The 13,605-nt window shown below is 36.2% G+C and overlaps 1 long non-coding RNA gene across 7 annotated transcripts in view; it reads left to right on the top strand.

The window, feature by feature from the left end:
• Positions 1-13,605, top strand: part of LOC108449554 — a 63,160-nt gene that overhangs the window by 41,463 nt on the left and 8,092 nt on the right. For 3 of the 7 annotated variants that reach the window (XR_001865757.1, XR_001865758.1, XR_001865756.1), the window contains exons 2-3: positions 136-303; positions 5,626-5,738. This is a non-coding gene — a long non-coding RNA (uncharacterized LOC108449554). Of the gene's footprint in view, positions 1-22; positions 304-4,189; positions 4,319-5,625; positions 5,739-13,605 lie in introns of those variants that run through there. The other 4 variants (XR_001865755.1, XR_001865760.1, XR_001865761.1 and 1 more) reach the window with 3 other exon arrangements.

Below are 13,605 nucleotides of genomic sequence, written 5' to 3'. Positions count from 1 at the left end.
TTTGGTTTTAATCTCTCTTTTGGGAATATTTTGACCCTTCTCTAAGTTCTTTCCAGTTTATGCAGAGACATAGCTTTCTTTGCTTTTCTGGGTTGAAACTGGATTGTAACAACACTGATCTCCTTTCTCTTTCAGGTTCATACTGGAGACAGGGGTGGAAGGGTGACATAAAAGGGACTTCCCTGGTGTCTGCAAATGCTACTGTATGGTTTCTCTAAAGACCCCAGGCTAATCCTCAAGCAAGATGTGTGACTCCTAAGAGTAATGAAATTTGCTGGTCTGCAGTTGCTCACTCCCATTTCAGTAAGCGATATTTTTAGTTATATACTTCCACACATAAAACTGATGTTAGTCAAAATCCACCTGTAAATACTTCCGTATGTCTCCATTGTCTTGGAATTGTCTTCAAATAACACACTTGGAGACTGAAATACTAATAATTCTTCCTGCTTTACTGTATTCATTCTTAGAACAGCTTTTAAGTATTACATAGATTTCTTTGTTAGAACACTTTCTATCACTTATCCTTAAAAACAAATTGTATTCTTCTGGGTTTGGGCTGATAATCTTTGTCCTTTTTTTATTTTTAAATCCAGCCAACACTGAATCCCAGTATACCTAATCTCCTTGTCTTTGTAGCTCTTTAGGCCCTGAATTGAACTGAATGGAATAGACAAATTACTTGCAGGCATGATTCCCTTGGATACAATGGAGTTACAGAAATTATGAGCTTGTCTTGATGAGAAATAATGGTGCACATATGAACATTGTTTTCCTAAGCACCTGAAATGCTGGTGTAGTTAGAGAGCAGCAAAACCTCTCTAATAAGCAAAGCTCAGATTTATGTGACCACAAACAATAAGGGGATGCCATCACCATAACTGCTCTATGTCTGCCTCCAGCTGCATCAACAACAGTCTGCTGTCCCTGTAGGATGACTGGTTGGATGGCCCGGGAAACAAATCCTCATCGCCCCACATTTCAGCCAGCAAGAAATGAACCATGTCAAATCTTTTAACCCTGGTATTACATATTGAATATTGTGAAGTTTCAGGAGCTGACACCTAAAATGTTTAGCAAACCTTGATATGGAAACTAACGCCATTAAAAGGCAGGATGAATGGCTGTCCTGTTTAAATCTACTGTCACATATGTAGACAAACTTTAAGGATTCTCTGTGATTGCCAATACTCCCTTATAGTTTATCTTCTGCCAGATGCAGACCTATAGCACCTGTTAAGCAGATGCATTCCGTGTGGCACAGGGCACTACATTTAGACAGAAATGTCTATAGTTGGATGCCATGTTTCCTATGATGGCTTTTCTTTCTTGTTTATTTGGAAACTGATGAAATTGGTTGACTTTATATGGGGTTACTTTGGATTGCATTACTACTTTGATTTTGGCTTCTTTTCCCTGCCAGCAGGGTTATCAATTGTGATAGCAGGCTAAGTAATAATTATTCGGATTTTTGAGAGCTATTAAACTGTCAGTGCCTGCCAAAAGTTACCACACAGTGGTATCTAAGATACCAGAGACATTTGACTGCACTTAGCATAGTATATCTCTCCAGAATTTTATGATGTGGTAACAGTTGGCAATTTGTGACTTACTGATAGCGACAATTGGGTGTATGAAACCGTAAGTCCAGTTACCAACAGCATGCCTGTTACACATTATTCCAGCAACAGGAAATGAACACAGCTGTGCACTGGTAAACAATTCTTAAAAACAATTGAAAATGTGGAAGGTGACTTCTAAAAAAAAAATGTAGCTGTCACTAAAAAATAACGACAGGGTTATACTTTTTGCAGCTTGAAAACTATGGTTTTCAAGAGTATTTGAGACTATGTACCAGTTAAGATCTTCATTATAAACACAACAGAATGAATATTTTTAAATTAATAATTAATTTTCCAAGAAATTCAGTTTTGGTCATCCTGAAACTCATCAGAAATCTCAGAGAAATTCTGGAAATAATTTTGTCTGAGAAAAAAATTATATAATTGTAGAAATACTAAAGTAGTCTGGACATCTTGAAAATGACAGTTATTACATATTATGTATATAATATATATATTTCATATATGTATTTTGACCTTTATTATAAAGGTGAATTATATTTACACTTCCATTTTGGTACTCTTAATAAAAGAGAACTGTTGTGATCGTTACAGAGTGTATTTCAAGTACAGAAGAAATTCACCTCCAGGAGTAGTACAGACCAGGAAAGAACAAACAGAAAAGAACAGACTTGATAGAATAGAATGATTTCATTTGGAAGGTACCTACAGTGATTATCTAGTCCAACTGCCTGACCACTTCAGGGATGAATAAAAGTTATTAACAATAATCAATTAATTAATTAGTAGTAGTGATTAATTAGTAATTAATAATATTAGAGTTTTTTATTGAGGGCATTGTTCAAATGCCTCAAGCATTGAATGTACTTGCTAAATTCACTTTACCAATATAAAGAGGATTTTTTTTCTTTCTGCACACTTGCATTGGATATGACTGAGTAGTTCACAGCCCCCACAGTACAGTGCTTTGCACTGGTAGCTGGAAGGGTGTTGATAACATACCAGTGTTTTGGCTGCTGCTGAGCAGCTCTGTCCTTTTAACATTCTTTCCCCCATCAAAGGGGATGGGAGTGGGCAAGATCCTGGGAGGGTACACAACCAGGCCAGCTGACCCAAATTAACCAAAGGGCTATTCCATACCCCATGATGTTAGCTCAGATACAAAAGCTAAGGGAGAGAGGAGAAAGGCATACTGATTCTTCAGTATTTGCCTTCTGGAGAAACCACTACAGGTGCTGAGAATCTGCTTCCCAGGAAGTGCCCAAACATTGCTTGCTGATGGGAAGTAGAGACTCACTTTCCCTTCGCTTATGCATGCACAAAACTCTCTCGTTTCTTTCTTTTGCTGCAATAAACTGCGTTATCTCACCCACTGGTTGTTCCCCATCTTATTCTCTCCTGTGTCCCACTGGGAAAGGGAGTGATACAGTGGCTTAGCGGACAGCTTCCACCCAGAAAAGGTAGACCTGCTACAATCATTTTGACACCCAAACAGGGACAGGAAGCACCATTTTGGAGGAGGCAAAAGAGACCCGTGCCTGCCAGAAAAAGACAACAATGTTAAATGAGATGTCATTCTCCTGTGAGACTGTGGGGTCCCTTTCCACAGGAGACAGTTCTCCACGAACTTCTCCAGCATAGTTCCAATCTCGCAAGCAGCAGTCCTCCCAAAAGTGCTGCAACGTGAGTTTCCCCAACGGGCACACAGTCCTCCCAAAACTGCTGTGGCATGGGTCACTCTTCCACGGGGTGTCCTCCAAGGACAGGCTGCTCCAGCCTGGAAGCAATGGTCCCCTCTCTCCACTGGGTCTCCCAGTGATGATCACAGTCTCCTCCAGGCATCCACCTGCTCCAGCACAGGCACCTCCCCCACGGGCTGTGGGTGGATCTCTGCATCCCCCGTGGATCCCCATGGGCTGCAGGGGCACAGCAGCTTCATCACGGTTTCCATCACAGCCTGCAGAGGAATCTCAGCTCTGGTGCCTGGAGCACCTCGTCCCCCTCCTTCTCCACTGACCTTGGTGTCTCCATGTTGTTTCCCCTCATACATTCTCACCTCATCTTCTTCTTTGGCTGGAATTAAAACTGTGCCTCCACCTTTGTTTTGATTTCTTCTTAAATATGTTTTCACAGAGGCATTACCAACGTCTCTAATTGGCCCAGCTTTGTCCAGCAGCATGTCCATCTTCAGAGCCATCAGGGATTGGCTCTGCCAGACACGGTGAAAGGAAGCCACCTCTGTGGCCCCACCCACTACCAAAAAACAGTCTGTGCAAAACCAACACAACACATAATGCTACATTATATCATCACATTTAGTTTGAAAAAATAGGAATTGGAATATTTTCTTTAAAGCAGCAAGGAGCAACAGCACGCCAGCAGTGCAGTTCCTTTACCTCCTGGAAGGCTTCAAGAGTTAGAGTTATTATGGAGTCAGAGAGAAAGCATGGATTTCATCTGAGTATCTGAATTTGAAAGATCAATTATTTTGTCATCCTAATGTTATAAATATTGCATCAATATACATATAAATAATAATCCAAATATATAGTTTAAATACCTAATGTAAATATCTAATCTAATCTAATCTGATGATATTTACACAGACATTTCTGTTCTGCCTGCTGCTGCTCAATCCTCTCTGGCTGATACCTTACAGTGCTTTGGGAGATTCTAAATGTGAAAAGTACAAGAGGAGACATGATAAGAGACTGGTGCTGGTGAGAACCAGGGAGGTAACATTTAACCACTAAGAACATAATTAACTCAGCCAAGTTTCATTCTTTATCACACAAGGAGGATTGTGTTAAATATGTAAGCAAAGATATCTGCAAAATCAGAAGGGAGAATCAGCCAACTGCACAGATGAACACAATGGGCTGTCATACCATTTGCAATAAATGCAACTTACTAAAAGTCGAAGTTATACAGGGATTATACAATGATTAATATTGATATGCTTATGAAATAATATTAATTGCCTATTTTTTTAAGTAATCTGAGTTGATAAATCTGAGGATTTTGCTTTGGGGTTTAAACCAAGAAGCAGTCCTTCATGTAATTTTTTACAATATTTAAGCACACTGAGTATGACTATGATGTCAAAGTGCAGGCACTATGCAGCTGCGCAGAAGACAAGGCATGGGTAGATGAACTCATCTTTGTATTCTCCTGTGGTTTTCTGATCAGTTGTAAAGGACAGAGTGTATTCTAGCCTAAGATGGACTTTCCAGGTTGCCTGAATCCATTGCCCTGCAGAATCCTAAATTCATCAGTAATTACCGGAACTTTCACAAGGGTTTATATTGCAAATATCATCATGCAACCAAATATTCTGGAGAGTCTGATGAAAACAACCAGCTGCTTTTCCCTTCATTTGCTTGTGGGACAATTCCCTCAGAGACAAGATAGACTTTCTAGGGATTCATTTCTACCAATCCAGGAGTTACACAGGAACCCACCTTGTCAGTGAGCTTTCCAAATCACAGGTGAAAATAATGTCAGTTCAGTATGAAAATTTTTGAAAGTCTGATATGGCAACATACTGCATTTTATTTCTATCTAGTTGCTTTTCTGCTTTGGATTACTTATATAAAATCTGTTCAAGGTCACATATATTTGGTGAGCTCAGTGAACAGTTCATTAAATTCATCCATTACAGAGTACAACACAAAATTGGGATTATTTTGCACTGCTGAGTATCTTTGTTAGGAAAATGACCTGAACTATTTCAGATCAAGGTTGAAAGTATCAGCAAATGATGGTGGATAGAACTTATTAGGCATTCTGGTCACATGTACTCTTCCATTTTTGATAACCTCAAAAAGCTTGCCATATATACCTAAACACATTCTGTGAAGGAAAAAATTCATGCTGCATTACTGAATGGTTCTCCTTGGGCCAAGCAGACCATATATATCTCATGGTTCTACCAAAACTCATTTTTAGAAATCATGTTATAAGCCACTCAAAGTCATATTTTGTTTTTTATAAAAATACAGATGTGTTTCTAATGATGTGGTACTGAATCATGTTTCCACAGTGAAAACTTACACTAAAGATGGACACCTGAAAGAAAAGGCACAGATGAAAGGAAAAAATGTAATAAGGGAGGAGTGCTAACAGGAAGTCTCTGTGTTACACCTAAAAAGGGAGGTAAGCACCATAATAACAGGGATTCAAATGCCTACTATTTCCATATAAGGTATCTGGTATGCAGAGCCCTGGGTTGGAGTCAAAGGACCCATGCACAATACACAAAAAAGTTTATAGGTGACAGAACTGTCCCCAGAGAAATGAGGCTGCTGAAAGGGGATCTGCTTACAGCCATCCAGCAGCGACATGCCGACGACAGGATGGAGTCTTAACTGTTGTCCATCTTTATGGCTTACTCGTCTAATAGCTGCTTCTCCTTCTGATCCCTCTTTGAAAGGAATGTAGCTGAGCTTTTTCTTTTTCTTCTGAAACCTCAGATGGACCTACCCATCTAAAACACAGCAGGCAATGAGTGGCAGTGATAGCTTTGCAGAGCTTGTACATTACACTGTACCCAGTTGAAACACTATCCCAAAATAGGTGAGATCTAAGTTCATTTCCCCCTTCTGTTTGAAAGAACTGAACCAAACATTCCTCAGTGCCCTCCCCAGCAGGCTGCCCACAACCCCAGTATAGTGAGTCAGCAGCTCTCTTCAGAGCTGTTGAGCTCTGCAGAGAAGTATACACAACTTTCTCAGTAAAAGAGGGAAACTGAAAATAGTGACAACTTTGTTCACAGATTATAGAAGGCACCCAGGAAGTGGCAGAATCTAGATGCTGCTGTTAGGTGTGTTTGGTCCACATTTTACACAATGGTTGTCTCAAATTACTTCCATGAAGTTACTGAGTAAATATTAGCTTGAGTGCAAATTCCATTGCTCGATGCTGAGGGAAGGAAATTTTATTTTTAATGAGTGCTGTTATAAGTGTCAGCTAATAAATGGTTCAGTACTTGTATGAGAAATGAAACAAATAGCTTTGTTGTTTTTTCTAGAGGGATCTGCACAGCTGTAACTTTGCTCAGTGTGTCTCTGACAAGATGCACTACTGCTTCTGATGATACTTTGAAAAGTTCATGAAATTCTGTAATTACAGAACTTGCTTAAAGAGGCAAGTACAGTATATCTGTGATATTGTAGTATGTAGCATAGGCAAAGTAAAGGAAAAATCAAGAATATATTCTTGCACTTCTTTTAAAAAGACTTTATTCTTCTCCATTCCATTCACAAAATCCAGTAGCACTGCAGATATTTATACGGTGTAGGAAGAACAGAAATCCCAAAGCACATTCCAATTATGAATATGTTATTTATATTTTATGGGCAAAAAGATTTATTTCCCCAAGCACATTGTTTTCTTTTATCTGTGTGCTTCCTTTAATCCTGTCAATAACCCAGTATGCAGCTGGTTTCTGCTCATAGATTTTTTGGAAGATAATAGAAATAAGAATGCACGGTGGATTGAACTATTCGTGGGTAACATAAAAATACCTGCTGTTCATCAAGATTTCTGCTTGCTAATTAACTGGAAAAATTTGTCACAATGTTTTTCTAGTATTTTTAACTGACATAGTGGAATATATTAGCATGAAAAATAAAAATAACTTCTTAGTTAAAGATATAATGAAATCCTAGATTTACATTTATGTTCTAAGGTGCAAAAAATGTGTACTTATTATTCATGCCTTGAAGGAGTATTTTAATATCTATATGATTTAAGTATTAAATTGTTCAGCAAGTTGCAATATTTATCATGATGCTAGCCAAATTAAAATCTTTTGGGGCAGGAAAAAAATCACCTAAATTTATATTGGTAATAAATGAGGAAGAAGCTAAACCGATTTGATGCACTTCAATTTCCATACTTCTTGTATGGCAGTTTGTAAAAAATGTCCCCTTTCTTCCTTGAAAGTTAAGAATCTCATTATGGGGTAAGCAACTTGGTAATACTTGAAAGGAAGATTATAAGTAGGTTTCGTTATCAATAAGAAAATTCATCAGCTGTAAGAAAAACTGAATATTTTTTCAATCTACTGGTCAAGACAGAATAAGATACCAATGTCATTTTCCTACTTTCCTGTGCTATTTTTGGACAATTGTATCACTCTCCTTTTGTATTTAGATGCCTTTCCCTAAAGAATACCAGAAGAAGGATCATATCACAAATGGGAAGGAGATAAATCTGCTTAAATATATGTCTGGCTGGATTCAATCCATACAGCTTCTCAAATGTCTGAATACCAGGCTGGGATGCATACAAAGTTATCTAATGATCCAGTTTTATAGCAGCTATATATACTGAAATCCCACTGAGATGAGTGTGTCTGGCTACTGCTTCCACAGATGGCCCTTTTGGGATTCAAATTCACCTCTCTGTTGCCTCTGGGTTTTTTAGAATTGTACACTAGAAAACCTGGGACATTTGGCTTGAGGAAGGTTTTTCCATACAAATTAGAATACTTCTCAAAGTCACAATACCCTCCAATTCATGGTTCCTGTCAAATATTCTCTTATTGCAGACATGCAAAGCTTTACAGTGAGTGATTCATTTTTATTAAAATTTCTAAGCATCAAACTAATAGGTTTCAGAGTAACATACTGACAGTGTCTCAAGAGCAAACATCCTAGCTTCTTATAACATGATATCTAATATGCTTATGAAAAACACTCTATGGATCATAGAAAAATATCTTGGAAGCCAGAAACCCCCACCAGCTCTGTGCTCCATCACATAAGTTTGAATAGAACCTTTGTCATGGTGAATATGAAGTGGGTGACCAGAAGCTGACCTTGAAAACAGACAGTGTAATGATTTCTTGTTCTCTGAAGGTTTATCCACTAGAATATTATTTGCTTACTGTGATTATAAACGAGCTATTACCAATAAGTGAAGTGGGGTTTTGATAAGTTATAGGGCAGTAAATATCTCAGTTTAATGTAATTCAATAAAATTTAACTGTGCACTGTGTGTCTATTATTTTGAAAATCATAATAAATTTTTAGATAGAATGAAGCTTAGAGCAGGAAACAAAGAAACTACCTGCATTGGTAGTTGGAGAAAAAAGAACTGCAAGATTATGACATTAAACACAGAGGAACTTGACAATGTGAAATATTGTTAAAGTCAAAATTTAAGCAGATAGCACGGAATGGAACTGATTAAGCAAAATCCAAATTTGAAACTGAAGTTTGCAACCATATTTCAACAATATGACCATGACCAGGTGTATATGTGGTAATCTGTTCCAAAATGTGAAGATTTTTTTATCAGTTAGGTTTGAAAAGCACAGGAATGGACTTACTAAACTTAAAAAATACTAAGTACACATGGTAGTGACAACACTAAATGATTTATTATTATATAAATTTCAGCCTGATCTGCTGCACCCTTTTACTTAGGAATACATTCTGATTTGATGTACAGCAGTAATTTTCTTTGCATGGAATTGGTCATTTGCCAGAAAACTTTGCTTTTGAGTCCCACCTGGATTTTTATGTATGTGATACGTTTGCTTATGGGAAGCATTGGTCAAAAAGTGCCACCCATAACAATGGATCAGTTTGTCTAGATCTCAACTTGTACTCAAAGTTGAAAAATATAGCCTAATTAGTAAATCCTTTGCTATTGAAAACTCTTTGTATCTGCTTGCTTCTTTTTGTTTATTATCATATAAAATCAATAGTTCCACTTAAGAACAGAGAGATTTTCTTACATTTTTTTCTAAAAAACTTTCAAATCTGTAATTCGAATAATTATTTTTTCCCTGAAAAATCAAATCTGATTTTGAAGCTATTCAACCTCAGAGTTTGACACACATATTTTTCCTTAAATTATTACTGTAGAAAAAAATTATGGTTTTAGTAAAATTTTTATGATTTGTATTTTATTAACCAATTATTTAACTTAATTTGAAAAAACAGTAATTTTAATTACAAAAAGCTGTGTGAGTGGGTATGGGTATGTTCTCTAGTTACTCTGAATATGGGAACTCTTTCCTTTACATTTCACTGTAGGCACATAGCAGTTTAGTTTAACATGAAGTTCTTAACAACAAGGTAGAATGATCAATTCAGGAAAAAAAAAGATATGTTTGTAATATGTCATGTTAAAAAAAAATAAATAAAAGCAAAAGGTATTTTTAATTTTGAAGATTCCAGATGCAGGTTCATGCCAAAAAATTAATAATTGTCTCTCTTTTTCAAAGGTTGTCAAATAAGAAAAATGCAGCAGAATTTAGCATTAAATTTAAGATAGCTGTAAGAAACATGGGGAAAAAAAGTTTGTATAGCATACCAAGTGTGATATAAGCACCTAGGGAAACAAAATAAATCAAAGCCTTGGAAAAATCCTAAAAGTTAATGATTTCCAATTGTGGGCAAAGATATTACCTCCTGCATTTGTGATTCCACTTGCCAGCTCGATGGACTTCCATGCGCTTTTTGTAGATAAGGAAATATTATCAGCTTGGAATTTCTATTTAAAAATCAAAAATGTCTGTTAACTGCTCAGACCAAAAGCACAAATAATTTAAGTTCAGGTAATATCTAAATTCCAAAATAAAAAACAGTAAGACCAAAAATAAGAAATTGACTCTGCCACTATAGACTGTATTTATAACCTACACCATACATCAAGGCCAGATCCTGTATATACACAATTACAGGTAGCATTTTATTCAATCATTCCTCCAGGAGTGAGGACTATTGATTGTGTTAACAAAAAGCTTTTGTATCAAAGGCTACCAAACCAGTTCTAATAAGGTTTTCTTTGCTCTGCTTTCCTTAATTCAATTTGAGCTACATACTGCAAGAAAAGCAGAAGCAGAGGTTTTATGATTGGTTCATAAACTTCTGAAATTATAGAGTTGTTATAGAAGAAAGAGCAATACAACACATATTTCAGTACCGTGAGCAGAGCTATTGCAATACATATTTGAAAATTTGCAGCTATTATTTTTACAGCTTGGAAACACATTTTTGTGGTTTCATAAATTATTGTATCATTTTTGCATATTAATTGCTATAAAATGTGTTACAATGCATGTTCTAATAACAAAACACTTCTACTAAATGAAATTGCGCTTTAATAAAACCCAGTTCCTTTTATGCTGTCATAAATGCATCAATTTTATCCTTTTCACAAATTTATGAAATGGGCTTGAATTAATAAAATCACCACACACATCATTACAAAAATTTCCTAAGCTAAAAAAAGTTTCAGTTTTTTCAAGCATCATTCTGAAAAACTGGAATTTCTAATATACATGGAAAGTACACTCCAAATACAGTTCCTGGAACACAATAAAAATGTGTTTATGTGTTTTAAAGAATGTTCTTGATGAGTTATTCATAAATTTTAACAAAGGTGCCCGGTCCTGGGAGTAGCTTTGAACTAGAATGATCCTTAAATTCCATGTCTGACATCTCAGTTATCCTCAGAGGCAGCCTGAATTTGTTTTCAGTTTAATATGTAATCTATATTTCAATTAATTATAAAGCTTTTCTGTAGAGCACATGGTGCTGCATTCTCCTAGGGTGCCTCCGTTACCATCCTCTGTGTGTGACCTCTCACAAGGTGCTGGCAAACATCAGTGAGTAGGTGGAGACAGACTGAGCTAGATAAGGTCACCTTAGTGTGGTTTAGAGTGTGGGTACGAAGTGCATGGAATGCCAGATCCTACCTGCCCAGAGGCCTCACAAGAAACAGGCTGCTGGTGTGTTTGTGTTCTACAGACAGGAGTGCATTTGGAACCACGTGTGCATAGCAGGGGAGATTCTGACAAGACTGCCTATTACTGAAAAAACTCTGAGCTTTCTTTTCATAAGTTGTTTAGTGAATCTGTACTAAATTGCATTGGGCACTGCAGTCTAAATTTTTCTAATGCTGAGAAAGAGAAGTCTAAAAATTCACACTGCCAAAGCACTTTTTATTTAATATTTTGTTTAATGTTATGAAGTCAGAAATTGGGTAATCTTCTAAAAACTAAAATGAGTTGAATTCAACAAGGCCCATGGTCCTTTCACAGTATAGAGAACATTATTTTCAGACTATTTTCATATTTCTAAATTTTCAGTTTGGAATAAAATCCAAACTTTCACAGTTTTTTGGGTTTTTTTAAGAACAGTGGAATTTCCAGGTTATCTACTTGACAGAATACTTGACAGTAGTGGATATGGGAAACTGTTCTTGTAAGTGTTAGAGTGTGCTCCTTGGGAAAGCAAGAGCTACTTTTTAGCAGTGATGTGGCCTTCCCTGTTCTCTCACATGATAGAAACAAAGCACTGTTTGATTGAGGATAAGAAAAGTCACTCTTATCACCACAGTTTCAGGTCTTCCTAACTCTATCATTTACTTCTCACTCTTAATTTGTGCAGGTGTAACACCACTGAATGTGTAAAGCAGAGAACAACAAACTATAACAGTTACATTTCAAAATATTTTCAGCAGATATGATTTCAAAACAATCTGAGTGTTGTTTTATGTACTAATGCAAATTTATCCTAATGATAGGGTACTGAGATGAAACCAGTTCTTAAATTTTCTTCCTCTCTTCCATAATGTGTAATAGTTACTGTGTAAGAAACAGTATCCAGGGTTCAGATCACAATGTCAGTATTATGTAGATGTTAATATACTTACTCTTAAGAAGCCTATAGTTCACTATACCTAAAATCACTCTGTTATTGTGGTCATAAGTCTGTTTTCTCATCTAGGATATTTTTCATAAATTCATTGTACTAATATTATCAACAAGTGTAGTACAAACAGCAGCTAAAAATGTGAATTCACACTCCAGAAGCAGCTAATTTGCTTTTTATTTTCACCTTCACTTGTTTTGATGTCTAACTTTTAACAATTTGAGCCAATTTGGGTTACAGCCAAATAAAAACCAACTTAGCTGTAGACTAAAATTTCATTTAACATAATTTTATGTCCAGTCAACCAATTTGAACTCAATTAAAGGCATCTTATAATGCTTTCTCATTTTATTTAAAAAAATCTGAAGTAAACCAAAGTATCATTGGTTTAAACACATGCACATCATATATAACAGCAATCAGTGGGTCATATATGGAAATAAAAAAAAAATAACAGAGGCTCTAAAATGCTCTAATATCTATTTTCTGTACAGTGATTTAAGTTTTTGCATTGATCAATGTATTTTAAATAAGTTGACAAATAGGATGTTGACTCATTAACACCCTTATATCTAGAGTAAACACTTCTTAATTTTTCAGATCTATGGAATGAATAGAATGAAATACTTGATGATTCAAAGATCAAGACTTTATTCTGCCTTTTAAATTGTCAGTATTCTTCATGGATACTAATTTATCGTGTCTTTGACTACCAAGACATGATAGGACAAGTACCTCAGTTTGTCATTTATTATATCATTCCGAAGGAGAATAAAAGATTTTGCAGGAACAATTAAGTAAGAGAATGCTCTCCCCTCTGAGACCTATATGGTCACAAAGGAAGAGACTAAAAAATGTGAAGACATGAGAAATTGAAGATGAATGTCCTATAATTTCAGGGATGGCCAGAGCTACACAGATAAGCTAGATTTTGCTCACAGAATGCGCATAAATTTAGGACCTTTGAAATTATTGTCTTGATAAAAGAATAGTTTAATTTTTAAAGTTGAGTTTCTTTTTTATTTTCATTCAATGTTTACATAATAGAATTACTAACTGGAAGGGCTGAGTGCCATCAGCAAAGAGGGGGGGACAGGCTAACAGAACAATACAGAAACAGCTCCTTTCTGATACCAAACTGTATTTTACTGAGGTTGCAAGCAAGACAAGTCGACCAGAGGTTCCATCCCCAAGATTTCCTTGTAGAAAAGAGAGAAGCAGATAATATATAGTGAGCTAAAATTTTCTGTTCATGTTCACCTCTGTGTGTATCTTGAATTCCAAAATTTATATTTATATGGGACACTGCTGAACAGTTTGGTACTCACTCTCACATTCTGTCATTCCTG

Source organism: Corvus brachyrhynchos, unplaced genomic scaffold, assembly GCF_000691975.1.
Source record: "Corvus brachyrhynchos isolate BGI_N302 unplaced genomic scaffold, ASM69197v1 scaffold239, whole genome shotgun sequence".
Lineage (NCBI taxonomy): Eukaryota > Metazoa > Chordata > Aves > Passeriformes > Corvidae > Corvus > Corvus brachyrhynchos.
The sequence above is the reverse complement of the archived record's forward strand: the minus strand, read 5'-3'. Positions and strand labels throughout refer to the sequence as shown.